This window comes from Suricata suricatta, chromosome 12, assembly GCF_006229205.1.
Source record: "Suricata suricatta isolate VVHF042 chromosome 12, meerkat_22Aug2017_6uvM2_HiC, whole genome shotgun sequence".
In the NCBI taxonomy this organism is placed as follows: domain Eukaryota; kingdom Metazoa; phylum Chordata; class Mammalia; order Carnivora; family Herpestidae; genus Suricata; species Suricata suricatta.
This window is the reverse complement of record NC_043711.1, coordinates 82,352,045-82,367,101: the sequence shown is the minus strand read 5'-3', so window position 1 is coordinate 82,367,101 and position 15,057 is coordinate 82,352,045. Positions and strand designations below refer to the sequence as shown.

The 15,057-nt window shown below is 42.1% G+C and overlaps 1 long non-coding RNA gene across 1 annotated transcript in view; it reads right to left on the bottom strand.

Moving 5' to 3' along the window:
- LOC115273686 overlaps positions 1-15,057 on the bottom strand; it is a 67,814-nt gene that overhangs the window by 9,742 nt on the left and 43,015 nt on the right. Inside the window, exon 3 of the long non-coding RNA XR_003900903.1 lies at positions 12,642-12,750. This is a non-coding gene — a long non-coding RNA (uncharacterized LOC115273686). The remainder of the gene's footprint in view (positions 1-12,641; positions 12,751-15,057) is intronic.

Below are 15,057 nucleotides of genomic sequence, written 5' to 3'. Positions count from 1 at the left end.
GGAAGGGGCAGAGAGAGAGGGGGACAGAGGATCTGAAGCAGCCTCTATGCTGACAGCAGAGAGCCCGATGCGGGGCACAAACTCATGAACCATGAGATCATGACCTGAGATAAAGTCAGATGCTTAACTGACTGAGCCACCCAGATGCCCCTAGTCCTTTTTTTTTTTTTAATAACAAAATCAATACCTGGTTGTTATAAAGAAGCCTGACATTACACACAAACAACTTGGAAAATAAATATTCCTCATAGCCTCAACTTCTAGAAATAGCTGCTGTTAACATACTCATAGGGACTATTCTCTTAGATCTCTTTATTGATGCACATACTTAAAAACAAATCAAAATAGGCATATTTGGTACATTGTTTTGTTTGTGTTTGTTTTGTTTTTAGCTTAGAGAGCACAAGCAAGCAGAGGAGAGGGACAGAGGGAAGAAGAAAGAGAATCTGGAGTAGGCTCCATGTTCAGCACAGAGCCTGATGCAGGTGGACCCCATGACCCTGCGATCATGACCTGAGCCAAAATCAAGAGATCAAGAGTTGTACACGCAACAGACTTAGCCCCTCAGGTATATATTGTTTTGCAACAAAAACATTTTATTTAGCAATTTACCTTGGCCCCAATCATTGTTTAATAAAAGAAAACTTTAAAATAGTAAAGAGGAACACCAGGGTGGCTCAGTCTGTTGCGTGTACAACTCTTGATTTCGACTCAGGTCATGATCTCACAGTTCTTAAAATCAAGCCCCACATCAGGCTTCATGCTGACAGCACAGAGACTACGTGGAATTCTCTCTCTCTCCCTCTCTCTCTGCCTTTCCCCTGCTCATGTGTACTCTCTCCCTCCCTCCCTTTCTCTCTCTCTCTCAAAATAAATAAACATCAAAAAATATATTAGCAAAGAACATCAAAGATTTGAATAAGAAAATGTGTACTTGTATAAAATGACTCAATAACACAAAAACGTCATTTTTACTATATTTACATTTACATTTATCCTAATGCCAATAGATATACAAACAAAGTTATTTTTCAAACTAAACAAGGGGATTCTAAGTTCCATAAAGAAAAGTAAACAAACAGGAGGGTGGCTCAGTTGGTTGAGCATCCACCTCTTGATTTTGGCTCAGGTCATGATCCCAGGGTCATGGGACCGAGCCCCATGTCAGGCTCTGTGCTGGGCATGGAGCCTACTTAAGATTCTCTACCTCTGTGGGGCGCCTGGGTGGCTCAGTCAGCTAAGCATCTGACTTCAGCTCAGGTCATGATCTCGCAGTTTGTGGATTCAAGTCCTGCGTCAGGCTCTGTGCTGACATCTCAGAGCCTGGAGCCTGCTTCAGATTCTATGTCTCCCCTTCTCTCTGCCCCTCCCCTGCTCATGCTCTGTCTCTCTCAGTTTTTTAATAATAAATAAATGTTAAAAATTAAAAAAAAAAGATTCTCTCCCTCTGTCTCTCTTTCCCTCTGCCCCTCTCCCACTCCTAGTCTTTCTCTCTAAAATAAAAAAGAAGGAAGAGGAGGAGAAAGAGAAGGAGAAGAAGGGGAAGAGAAAAGAAAAAGAAAAGGAAAGAAAACAAACAGAAATACCTGGGGAAACTCTGAAAAAGAGAATGAGAGAAACCAGCTGCATCAGACATTCAAAGCTATTACATAACCACCACAAAACAGTGCAGCCACATCACGTGAATAGATAGGGAATAACTACTTGACAGAATAGAAAGTCCCGAATACACCCAAAATACAGGAATTAAGTATATGATAATGGTGGCATCTCATATCAGAAGAGAAAAAAAGAGAGTATTTTCAAGAGAGTTGATGAGACAGCTGTGTAGCCCACATGGGGGAAGTAAGAAAGTTAGATCCATTCCTCACTGTCTTCACTGAGATAATTTCTACATGAATCAAAGATTTAAGTTAAAAATATACTCGTAGAAAACATGGGAAAATTTCTTTATTTTGTTGGCATGAAAAAGTCTTGTCTAATCATGATTTAAATTCCAAGTAAATATGACAGACAGAGAAAGAAAGAAAGAAGAAAGAAAGAGAGAGAGAGGAAGAAAGAAAGAAAGAAAAAGAAAATGAAAGAGGGGGTGGGGTAGAAATAAAAAAAGGGAAAAAAATTTCAACATGACAAAAATACTAGAATCAAACTTATTTTTTTAATTTTTTAACGTTTATTTTTGAGAGAGACAGAGAGCACGTGCACAAGTAGCGGAAGGGCAGAGAGACCAAAGAGAGAGAGAGAGAGAGAAACAAAGACACAGAATCTGAAACAGGTTGCAGAGAGACCAAAGAGAGAGAGAGAGAGAGAAACAAAGACACAGAATCTGAAACAGTCAGCACAGAGCCCGACTCGGGGCTTGAAATCTGGACAGTGAGATCATGACCTAAGCCAAAGTCGGATGCTTAACCAACTGAGGCATCCAGGGACTCCCAGAATCAAATTTAAAAGGCAAACAATATATTGGGGAAAATATTTTCTGTAACTCATATCACAGACAAAGGGTTAATCCCCTGATATGTAAAGAGCTCTGGGTATCAAAAAGAAAAACAAACCAATATTAAAATGGGCAAGGATAAAAATGGATAATTCATCAACAAAGTGCACGAAGAGATGTTCAAATTAACTCAGAGTAAGTAAAGTGCAAAACACACGGATTTGCTGTTTTTCACCAACAGATTGGCAAAAACCTTCACATGACACTCTGTTAGTGAACCCCTAGCAGTCTCATTCATCTGTGGCAAAGTTAATGAACAACATACATTGGTACAACTCCTATCGAGGGCGATTTAGAAATGCGAAAATTTACAATACATATGCCCTTTGACCCCAAAACTCCATTTCTGAGAATTTATAACAGCAATATTTACCAGTAAGTATGAAATGATGGATGCACAAGCTTATTTGCTGCAGTATTGTTCATAACAGTAAATGATTAGAAAGAATCTAAATGTTCATTAGGAAACTGGTTAAATAATTCACAGTATATAAACAATGGAACACAAGTATAAGTGTCCCACCGTGAGTGGGACTTCTGATTCCACCGAAATGAAATGGCCCCATTTCTCCTAGGTCCTCTTGCTTAACTAAAAAACCCTGGACATAACACAACAACAAGCATAAAAAGACTGAAGGATGGAAAAGAGAAGGTACATCAAACCAACAGCTGTCATGAATTTAGATGCAAAAATCTTCAACAAAATATTAGCAAATCAAATCCAGCAGTGCTTAAAAATAATTATATACCATGCCCAACTGGGATTTATTTCAGGTGTAGGGGAGGAAAAAATTTTATTCTATCCTTCTGGTTTCTTTTGGTTAGTCTACTAATTAAATCAATACAAGGTAGATTCAGAGGAGAAAAACAAATTTAATTACATACATACAGGAAAAACTATGAGGCCCAGGGACCAGTTGGTCAGTTGAGGCTTATCTGCCATCCTGAGCTAGGGAATGGGCTAGGGGTCTGGGGCTTCAAAGGGAAGGAGGATAATTTACAGGACAATAAGAAGAGCAGACGTTTGTCCAGCCATCAGACAGCTATTTCAGATAAAAATTCTTTCCCATAATAGCTCTTTCTTGACCAGGCCCCCTGTCTAAATACTTTTAGTAGTTAAGGGAGAGGTAAAAGTCTGTCTTCAGTTTGCTGGGTCTTGATTGCCTTCAGCTCAAAATAATCCACATGACAGAGTGTCATATTTTGGGGTTTTTGCTCCTCCTCCCAGGTATGCAATTGTGGTATCATCATTTACAATAAGAAATATATATTGGATCTACCTCCCAGTTTCTGGCACAGAGCTCCTCAAACCCTTGGAATTTCCTGTGAGGAGAGTCATAAAGATAACTTTTGTTATCTTAATGGGGTAACTTGGAAAGCGCCTAAGGTGGGAGCTAGCTGTCAGGAAAACTAACCATCTGTTTAGAGGATTGAAACACTCCACTCAGTTCTACCTCCCTAACCTCTGGGGAAGGTAGAGGGGCTGGAGATTGAATTCAGTCACCAAGGGCCAGTGATTTAACCTACAATGCCTTTGTAATGAAGCCTCCATAAAAACCCAAAAGGATGAGGTTCGGAGAGCCTCCAAGATGGTGAACCAAAAGGCTTTCACACACCAACATTCCAGACTCCAAACTCCATAAGTCTCTTCTGGCTGTTGGTTTGTATCCTTTAATATCATTTGCAATAAGTCAGTAATCCATTGCATAAATGGGTTTCCTGAGTTCTGTAAGCCACTGTAGCAAATTAATCAACTCCATGGAGGGGGTCATAGGAACCACCGATTTATAGCCGGTTGGTGAGAAACAGAAACACAGGTCAACAACCTGGGTTTGTGACTGGATCTAAGAGGAGGGCAATCTTGTGGGACTGAACGCTTAACCTGTGGAATCTGATGTGATCTCCAGCTAGTGTTAGAGTTGAGTTGAGGGGCACCTTGGTGGCTCAGTTGGTTAAGTGTCCAACTCTTGATTTAGGCTCGGTCATGATCTCACAGTTTGTGAGTTCAAGCCTCCTGTCAGGCTCTGCACTGATAGTGGGGAGCCTGCTTGGGATTCTCTATCTCCCTCTCTCTCTGCCTTTCCCCCACTGGCATGCACATGTACACACACACTCTCTCTCTCTCTCAAAAATAAATAAACATTACAAAAAAAGAATTGAGATGCACTGTATGACACTCAGCTGGTGTGGGAAAATTACTCGGTGTGGGGAAAACTCCCTCCCACAACACCACACACACACACACACACACACATTGGAGTAGCAAGCCAGTTCAATGTATCAACAGGCTAAAGAGAATAGATATGATCATATCAATTGATATGGACAAAGCATTGACAAAATACACCTAGTCATGATAAAAAAAAAAACAACTCAGCAAACTGGGAATAGAGGGAAATGACTTCAACTTGATAAAGAACATCTATCAAAAATCTATAGGTAATATCATACTTAACAATGAAAGACTCAATATTTCTTTCTATGATTAGAAGTAAGTCAAGGATGTCTGTTCTCACTACTAGAAGTTATAGCCAGTGCAATAAGGCAAGAAAAAATAAATAAAAGCTAGGAAGAAAAAAAAATCACCTCTATTTGCAGATGACATAGTCCTTATATATAGAAAACCCGAAGGAATCTAAAAATAAAACAAACAAAAAGCAACACAAAACTTCCTAGAACCAATAAACAAGTTCAACAAGGGCCATAGGATGTAAGATCAACACACAAGTATCAATCATGTTTCTATAAATAAAAACAAACATGTAGAAATTGGAACTAAAAACATAATACCATTTACTATAACTCCAAATATAATTAAAGAATTAGGTTAAAACTTAACAAAACATATGCAGGATCTGTATGCTGAAAATTACAAAATGCTGAAAGAAATCAAAGACTTAAATAGTCGCAGGAACATTCCATATTCATGGATCAGAGGACTCAATGTAGTAAAGATGCCAGTTCTCTTTAAATTGATCTATAGGTTTTATCTAATTCCTATCAAAATTCCACCAAATTTAAAAAATTTTTTAGATATGAACAAGTTTAGGTCAGTTAAACCAATATTGAAAAAGAAAAAGTAAAGTAGAAAGAATTACTCTACCTGATAATAAAGCCTATTATCTAAGTACAATAATCAAAACAATTCAGTATTAGAAGGAAAAAACACATAGATCAAACAGAACAGAGAATCCATAAATAGGCTCATACATATATGCCCAACACAAAAATAATTCAGGGTGCCTGGTGGCATAGTTGGTTGAGCATCTGACTCTTGATTTCAGCTCAGGTCATGATCTCATGGTTCATGAGATCAAGCACTGCATCAGGCTCTGCACTGACAGTGTGGAGCTTACTTGGGATTCTTGTCTCCCTCTCTCTCTGCCCCATCCTGCTTGCTCTCTCTCTCTCTCAAAATAAATAAACTTTTAAAAATTAAAAACAAAAACAAAAAGAATTCAGTGGGGGAAGATAGTCTTCTCCACAAATAGTGATGGAGCAAATGGATACCCATAAACAAAACAAAACAAAATAGAATAACAAAAAGCCTTGACCTAAACCTCACACTTTACACAGAAATAAACTTAAAAATATTACAGATTCATATGTAAGATGGAAAATTATGAAACGTTCAGAAAAAAATTAAAAAATCTTTGGGATGGTTCTGGGCTTTGTGCCCCCCTCAAAATTCATGTTGAAGTCCTAACCTTCAGTAACTCACAACGTGACCGTTTTAGAGATAGGGTCTTTAAATAAATAAAAAACATTAAAAAAATTTTTTTAGAGATAGGGTCTTTAAAGAGATAATTAAAGTTAAATGGGGTCAATAGGAGGGGGCCTTATCCAATATGACTGGTGTCCTTATAAAAAGAGGAAATTAGAACATAGACACATATAGGAGAAATCCTGTGAAGACCAATGTTGTTGACACTGGATTTTGAACTTCCTCTGGAATTGTGAGTGAATAAATAAGTAAGTTTCTGTTGTTTAGACCACCTAGTCCATGGCATTTTGTTATGGCAGCACTAGCAAAGTAATAAAGGAGTGTAGAGCTAGGCAATGAGTTCCTAGACTTGACACTAAAAGCATTATCCATAAAAGGTAAAATTGATAAAACAGACTTCATTAAAATTATACCCTTTTTCTCTGTGAAAAGACTTGTTAAGAAGATAAAAGGACAAGTTACAGACTAGGAGAAAATTGTTGCAATCCACATATCTGATAAGGGATTAGTATCTAGAATATACAAATAACTCTCTCAGTACTCAACAGTAAAAAATTCAAAAACAATCCAATTAGTAAATGAATGAGAGGGGCACCTGGATGGCTCAGTTGGTTAAATGGCTGACTTCAGCTTGGGTCACAATCTCATGGTTCCTGGGCTCTATGCTGCCAGCTCAGAGCCTGGAGCCTGCTTTGGATTCTGTGTCTCCCTCTCTCTCTGACCCTCCCCCGCTAACGCTCCGTGTCTCTCTCAAAAACAAATAAACGTTAAAAAAAAGAAAAAAAAAAAAAGAAAATGAACGGGAGACATGAAGAGACATTTCACCAAAAAAGATAGATAGAAGGCAAACGAGCATATGAAAATATGCTCACATCATTAGCCATTAAGGAACTGTAAATCAAAATTATAATGAGATATCACTACATGCCTATCGAATGGCTAAAATTAAAAATAGTGACAGTGCCAAATCCTGGTTCAGATGCAGAGAAACTGGAAACAACCCAGCAATTGCACTCTGGGGCAATTATGCTGGAGAAATGAAGATGAATCTTCATGCTAAAATCTGTATACAAATGTTCAGAGCCGTTTAATTTGTAATAGCCCAAAACCGGTAACAGCCCAGATGTTTTTCAATGGGTGCATGGTCAAGCAAGCTATGACGTGTCCACGCCACGAGATGCTGGTCAGCAGTGAAAAGGACCAGGCCTACAAGACACACAACAACCTGATGAATCTCCAGGAAATTAGGCGAAGTTAAAATGTTAATCCCAGAAGGTTACAAACTGTATGATTCGTTTGTATATCAGTCTTCAAATGACAGGACTATACACACGCAGAACAGATGATAGTTACCACGGGAAGAAAAGAGGAGGAGGAAGCGTTGCGGAGGAAGCAGGTGTGGCAGTAACAGGACAGCACGTGAGATCCTTGCTGGTGATAGAACTTATCTGTACGTTGACTATATCAGTATTAATATGCGGTGATATAACATAATACACTGGTTTTGGCGAAAGGGCACCATTGAGGGAAACTGGATAAATGGTACACAAGATCTCTCAGAAGGGTTCTTTCAAATTGCATGTGAACCTACAAAAGTTTTAGTTAAAAAAGAGAGAAAATGAGAATGCTCTCTATAATGATGTGGGAAGATCTCCCTATTAAGTGAAAAAAAAAAAAGGATCAGAGGAGTGTGAATATTTGCATGCATAGATAACTCTGGAAGCATACATGCGAAACTAAGTTATTCCCTGAGGAATCCCTGAGGGTGGCCAGAGGTGGATGGGGAAGGGAGTGTGTGGGAGCAGCACACATGTTTTTATAATGTTGGCTTTTTAACCATAGGAAAAAACTTTAAAAAAGAAAAAAAAGATTCTTCTAGCTTCCTCTGTAAGGACTGAAGGGGACAAGGACAGAATTGGAAAGACCAGAAAGGACACTTTACCCAGCTAGAGAACAATAGAGCTCCACATTCTTCAATGCAGCCTAATCTACTTTTTAAAAAAAATTTTAATGTTTTATTTGTTTTTGATACAGAGAGAGACAGAGCATGAGAGCGGGAGGGGCAGAGAGAAGACACAGAACAGGAAGCAGGCTCCAGGCTCTGAGCTGTCAGCACAGAGCCTGACTCGGGGCTTGAACCCACAAACGTGAGATCTGACCTGAGCCAAAGTCGGAGACTTAACTGACTGAGCCACCCAGGCACCCCCTAATCTACCTTTTAAAACAAATTAACTGCTGGGGCACCTGGGTGGCTCAGATGGTTGAGTTTCCAGGTCTTGATTTTGGCTCAGGTCACAATCTCAGCATCATGGGTTCAAGCCCTGAGTTGAGCTATCCCCTGACAGTGCAGAGCCTGCCTGGGATTCTCTGTCTCTTCTCTCTGTCCCTCCCCTGCCCTCCTGCTCCCGTGCATGCGTTCTCGCTCTCTCTCTCTCAAAAATAAATAAATATACATTTAAAAATAAAAACAAAACAAATTAACTGCTCTCTGCTGGGAAAACTTTCTCACCCCTAAGGAAAAGGGCAGCTACTCAGCACAGCATTCAAGACATTTCACAACGTGGTCTACAGCTGATCTCTCCAAGCTCACCCTTTCTCACTGCCCCTTGAATAACCATGTTCTTTTACCTGAACACTCGAGGCATTGTCACACTTTTGTGCCTTTGCCCATGCTGTTCCTTCTGCCTGGAATGCCCTTCCTGCACATTTCACACTTACCATCTCCAACTCTTTAAGATCAAACTCCAGGCTCTCCTTTTTTTCTGGATGCTTTCCTGACTGATCCATCTCCTAAAACCCCATATCCAATTAATTGCTCTCTGTTGAGGGTTCCAAAGGCACTTTCTCTAACTGCCATTTTATCACTTGTGACATTGGCATACACTCAGGTGTGACTTTAATTAATTGTTACTAAATAATTGAGTGGTCATTTGTTTAATATCCTCTCCCCCACTAGACTGCCAATTTCAGGAAGGTAGGAACCATGTCTGTCATATAATCTCATTGGCTGGGGCTCTATTTAGGATCCTGGGGCTCACTGCTAAGGGTTTATCTGAAGGGTTTGGGATCTTGAGCCCCCATTCATCTAAAAGGAGCAACATCCTGAAAGGTGGGGCCCGGAACATGTTCTACCTGACACTGAAAGGACTGAACTATCACTCTCCTTGTACAGTTCATGCAACCCTATTATTGGAGCCCTACCTGGCAGGCCACTGGTCCCCCTGAGGTTCCAGCCCACCAGATGTAAAGGGTTAAACTCTGCCAGCAGGGGGTTGGGGTCAGGGAGCCTAGAGCTGCCTGTTCAACACGGAGGTCACCCGCCACAAGTGACTGTTTAAACTTAAATTAGTTTAAACCAAATTAAAAACTAAGATTCTTAGTCAAGGTAGCCACATTTTTTTTCTTTTTATGTTTATTTTTAAGAGAGCGAGTGAGTGGAGGAGGGGCAGAGAGAGGGGACAGAGGATCCGAAGTGGGCTCCCCACTGACAGCAGCAAGTGAGCCCAATATGGGGCTCGGATTCTCGACCTTGAGATCATGACCTGAGCGGCAGCCAGACGCTCAACTGACTGAGCCACCCAGGCGCCCCAAGCCAGCCTCATCTCAAATGTCCACTAGCTGTCTGTGGCTGGTGGCGACTATGTGAGACAGAACGGAACTATAAAAGGTTTCCATCATTAGAGGCCGTTGTGATGAACATCACTGAGATGCAGAGAATTCCCCTTTACTGAGTGCTTCCTATAAAGGACCAGCCTGCCAAAGTATCTCAGAGAGTATGTTCTGGGGTCTGACTATCTGGGTTTGAACCCCAGCTCTGCAGTCACTAGCCGTGTGACCTTGAGCAAGTTTCTTCACTTCTCTGTGCCTCATTCTCTTCAGCTGTAAACTGGGGGTATGTCATAGTAGCATCTACCTCATGAGGTTGTTGTGAGGCCTCCATGAGCTAATACATGTAAAACACTTGGGAACACTATGCTGGCCCATAGTAAATGCTCGGTGCCTGGTTTGTTTGGTTTCGATTTTTTTTCTTTTTCTAATATATATTTTAAATGTTTATTTTTGAAAGAGTGAGAGAGAGAGAAAGCATGAACAAGGGAGGGACAGAGAGAGAGAGAGGTAGAGAGAGAATCCCGAGCAGGCTCTGTGCTGTCACAGGTCCATGCTGTCAGCGCAGAGCCTCCCACAGGCTCGATCCCATGAACCAGGAGATCATGAGCTGAGCTGAAATCAAGAGTCAGACGCTTAACTGACTGAGCCACCCAGGTGCCCCCCGATAATTTTTTCTTTAAATCTCATAAGAGTCCTCCTTGTGGGTGCTGTCATGATTCCCATTTACAGATGGGGAAATTGAGGCTCAGAAAGCTGAAGGAACTTGTCCACTCACACGATGAGAAAGCAGCAGAACTGGCTTTGAACCCCAAAGGCCACGGTTTTCTAGACTTCTTCCTTTGAGGGATGGGGACAGACATGTCCTAGCCCCAGCTATAACTCACTTCAGCTCCACAGTCCTCTTTGCCAAGATGAGCTCCTGCCAACGCTACCAGGAGCTCCAAGCACTTGACTGATGCCCCATCCCCATCAGCAGGGGCCTCTGCCCCCAGCTGGCATCGGTCAGAATGCCATCTCCTTCCTGCTACCCCAGAGGAGATGCTGGACCCGGAGCGCTGTGCAAATAGAACATGAATTCTGCTGACAGGGTAATAATAAGGCTCCTAAATCAGCACTTGGACTTTTTGCTTTACATATATTACTCAAATTACGTGTCAGGGATTAATATACATTATAAACCAGATGTACCAGTTACATATTTCTCTCTGGAACGTCTCTTGGGTGCTGCTGGTGTTAATCACACATCCTTCCCACCAGGCGTGGGCCGTGGTGGGTCCACACTGACAGCAGGAGGGCCAGGAAGGGGTCAGGAAGGATGGGAGGCCTAGCGGAGCTATGAGGAACCAGAAGCTGATTTTCTCACTTTGGAACCAGGCCCAGCCACACTGGGTTTCTCAGCCACTTCTGTATCTTTGAGCCGATAGGCTGTCATTTTCAGTCCCCAGTGCTTAGTCAGAGTCTGGTACCTAATACATATCCAGAGGAGGCGGCAGAGGCTGCTGATTGCCTACCAAAGGTCTATTCTGTCCTTGTTTCCAGTGAAGAGAACCCTGATATTGTTTGGATGTACTCACCTTCCCAATTTCCTTGTGGCTAGGCATGGGTATGTGAGTCAGTTCCAGCCAATGAGACGGAAGGAAAAATATGTTGGGGATTTCTGGGAAATCCTTACAGAAGGACCATCCCTTACTTCTTGATTCCTTTTCCCCTGCCTGGGACATAATCGTGATGGTTACAGTGGCAGCCATCTTGCAACTATGAGGTTACAAGCATGAAAACAAAAGCCTACATGCTTAGGTGGAGGTGTGAAAAGAGAGTTTGGAATCATGTAGGTATATCTGAGCCTTTGCAACAGCCCTATTCTGCCTCCTCCACACATGTTTTTTTTTTTCCAGACACATTTTTATGTAAGGTAAACGAGCCATATCTTAAGTTTGCAGTTACTAGAACTTATCATATGCCTGATATATTTGCCTTCCGTGCCTTGTCATCCACAGAGAAGCAACTCTTAGGGAAGGGAACCTCCTCCATCCCTGCCTCTCTTCTCTGACATGTGGTCAACACATTCCTGCCAACACCCACTTCTCAGTGTTTTCTCCATGTTCCCTGCCGAGGGGGCAGTGGATCATGGCCATAACTAACTGAGTCCGCAGAAGAAATCTGACTCAAATGGATTCTCTCCCTGAGAATTTCACCTGAACTGAGAGATTTGCATCCAGAACTTGCATATTGGCCCCTGTAGCCCATCATGGCCCTGGGAGGGTTTGTTTGACCTCCTCAGCACTTTTTTTTAGATTACTGACATTAGAAAACGTTATGCTTCCCATAAAAATGTCCCCTGACATTTCACGGTTCATTCAGGCTTTCCTGCTGACCACTTCTATAATTTCCTCCTTTCTGGCTGCCGTGCAAGTTCATCCCTATGTCAACCTCCATATAAAGGCCATTGCCTTTGTTTCCAAAAAGCAGTCTTCTCTGTGTGCTCCCAGGGATTCTTCTTTACTGCAGGTGGGAAGAGTTCTCCATCCAGCTCTCCAAATTCTGATTTGGTGACTCCCCTGGAATTTTGCCATAACAGCAACTTGCCTTTTCAAGGCATAAAGTGTCTGCCCAGATCTCAAGAGCTGCCCTGATGGGGCTATTTCTTTAACCTTTGGTGCTTCATTCATTCTCTTTTCCTCTCACAGCTTGATCCTCCAGCCAAATCCCCATCCTGCCTTCCTCATTCCCCTCTGAGTGATCATCGCTCCATGACCCAGACCTTAGCCTCTCCCTCCCCTCCTACTGCGAAGAACAACGTCATATCTCTACCTTAACAGCAGACTGTTGGTAATTTATTGTCAGTATGGTTTGAAATTGTTCTTGCCGAGATTTCTGATTGAACAAAGCAGTTTACCTTCATTCCTTTTCAGTGGGTGACCTAGATGAAGGAGCAATGAAACCAGCATGTTAAAGACCTTTAACAAGGGGTTCATATAAAATCTGTGCATAACTTATGAAACAATAATTGATTACAAATGTTTAACGGATACATATATAACCAGGGACAATTGTTGTAACTAAACCACATGAGAGTTCATCCCCCCGCTGTGCAGTAAGCCAATAAAAACTGACACTGAGCTTTTGCCATGAACACAGATAGGCAATCTGTTGATGTGGCACCACCCGGAAGAACAGGGAGCTAATGCTCAAAAGTCCTGAACTCTCTCATGGCTTCCAGGGATGGTTTGCAAGGGCAAGCTTTGGGGCAGAAGTCTCCTGAAAAGGTAGATGCAGTCAGGTGGAGGCCCATAAGGCCAATTATCAGCTTTACTTAGTAATTTCTGGTGCTGCTTTGTCTGGTGCCCCAGAAGTCTATTCCCTCCCAAAAGACTTGGTATCTGAGAAAAATCATTGTTCTGTATGTTACAGATCTCTTTAGTGCTGATTAACTACTTGTCCTATAGCTTCCTTTGAATGAGCAAGCATTCCCATCCTTTGAGCGAAGGCCTATTTATTCCCTGGCCAGTCTCGCTGTGTCTGGGGGTGATATGACCTCCAGTGTTCATTTTTCCATCTGAACTGACAAGATAGACACCAGCTTCACTTTATCACACAAATCAGCATTACAAGGATGCCTGGCTGGCTCAGTCTGCAGAGCACTGATTCTTGATTTTGGGGGTCACACTCCCACATTGGCCATAGAGCTTACTTAATAATAATAGGAAAATAAGAGATTAGCATCACAATCCTTAGGAAGATGTGGTAGTGCTGTGGACTCTGATATTCCACACAGACACCCCTGCTCTTAGGAATGAAGGATTGAATCACAAGCTGCTGGAAGAGCTGTCAGCAGATGACCTCTAGCTGTAATCTAGAGGGGATTTCCTTACCTGCTGTCTTTTTGAGGCACCTACATTCAACAATTGATCAGCTTGGGGGTATAAAGGCCTGGTCCCCTGACCCCAACTCAGGCCAACTTTGAAGAGTTTCCCATGAGGTCAGTTGAAGCCTTTCTTCTGACTTTGGTAGCTCAGATTTCTACCTCTGCTCTCTCCTGTTCCTTCCTCTCTGTTCCACAGGTGTTGATCCCAAAAGTAATCCCTAAGTAACTTCCTGTGCACTGATCTTGATCTCAGAAGCCCCCACCCTCATCCATGCCCATTGGAAGGTGACTTCCCCAGCTTCTCCAAACAAGGCATTCTGTTTCTCCACTCCTTGAATCTCCCAAGACTGGCCTTGCAACTTCCTTTGGCCAACAGAGGTATATTGTAGCAGTTCTGAATGTGAGCCTCTAGAAGTCTTGCAGTGTTTTATTCTCACTCTTAGAGTCCTGTCACCACCATGAAAAAAAGCCCAAGCTAGCCTGCTGGAGTATGAAAAACAAGAGGCCAAGTCAGTGCTGTTCCCCAGCTGACGGTCAGCCACCCCAGGAAGCAGAGCCACCACTTGACCACAGGGCATGAATGAACACAGTCAAGTCCAAAATACTACCTAGCTGAACCCACCCCAGACTGCTGAGCAAGAATCATGACCTAAGAAACAGTGTTGTTTTAAGTCAGTTAAGTTTAGGGAGGTTTGTTAATAGTAATTCCTAAATGATACAAGAGAGAACTGTTTGAGAAACCACCTGTGATATTGTGATTTGTTACATCTTTGTTTCATCTTTATCCCCTTTTCTGACTCACAGCTCCCCAGTAGCTTTGGAATTTTCCAAGTGTTGAGAGTGATAAAGTGTCCTTTGTTATGTTAACGAAGTGACTTTAGGAAAGCAGCTAAGGAGGGAGGCTGGTTGCCAATGAAACCAACCATGTGATTAGAGGGTTAGAACTTTAAGTCCCACATCCTGACCTCCTGACAGGGAAGAAAACCTGGAGATTGAGTTCAATCATCAGTGGCCAATGATTTAATCCAACATGCCTTTGTAATGAAGCCTCCAAAAATTCCCCAAAGGATTGAGTTCAGAGAGCTTCAGGTTCGTGAACACAGGGAGACGGGAGAAAAGCTCACCTGTAAAGGATGTGGAAGCTACGTGCCCCTTCCCCATGCCTTGCCCTGCACATCTCTTCCACCTGGCTATCCTTTTTATAATAAACCAGTAATCGAGTAAATAAAAACATTTCTTTTAGTTCTATGAGCTGCTCTAGCAAATTAATCAGACTTGAGGAGGAGGTCATGGGAACCTCTGATTTATCGCCAGTCTGTCAGAAGTACAGGTGATAACAGGGTTCCTGGTGGCTCAGTCCGT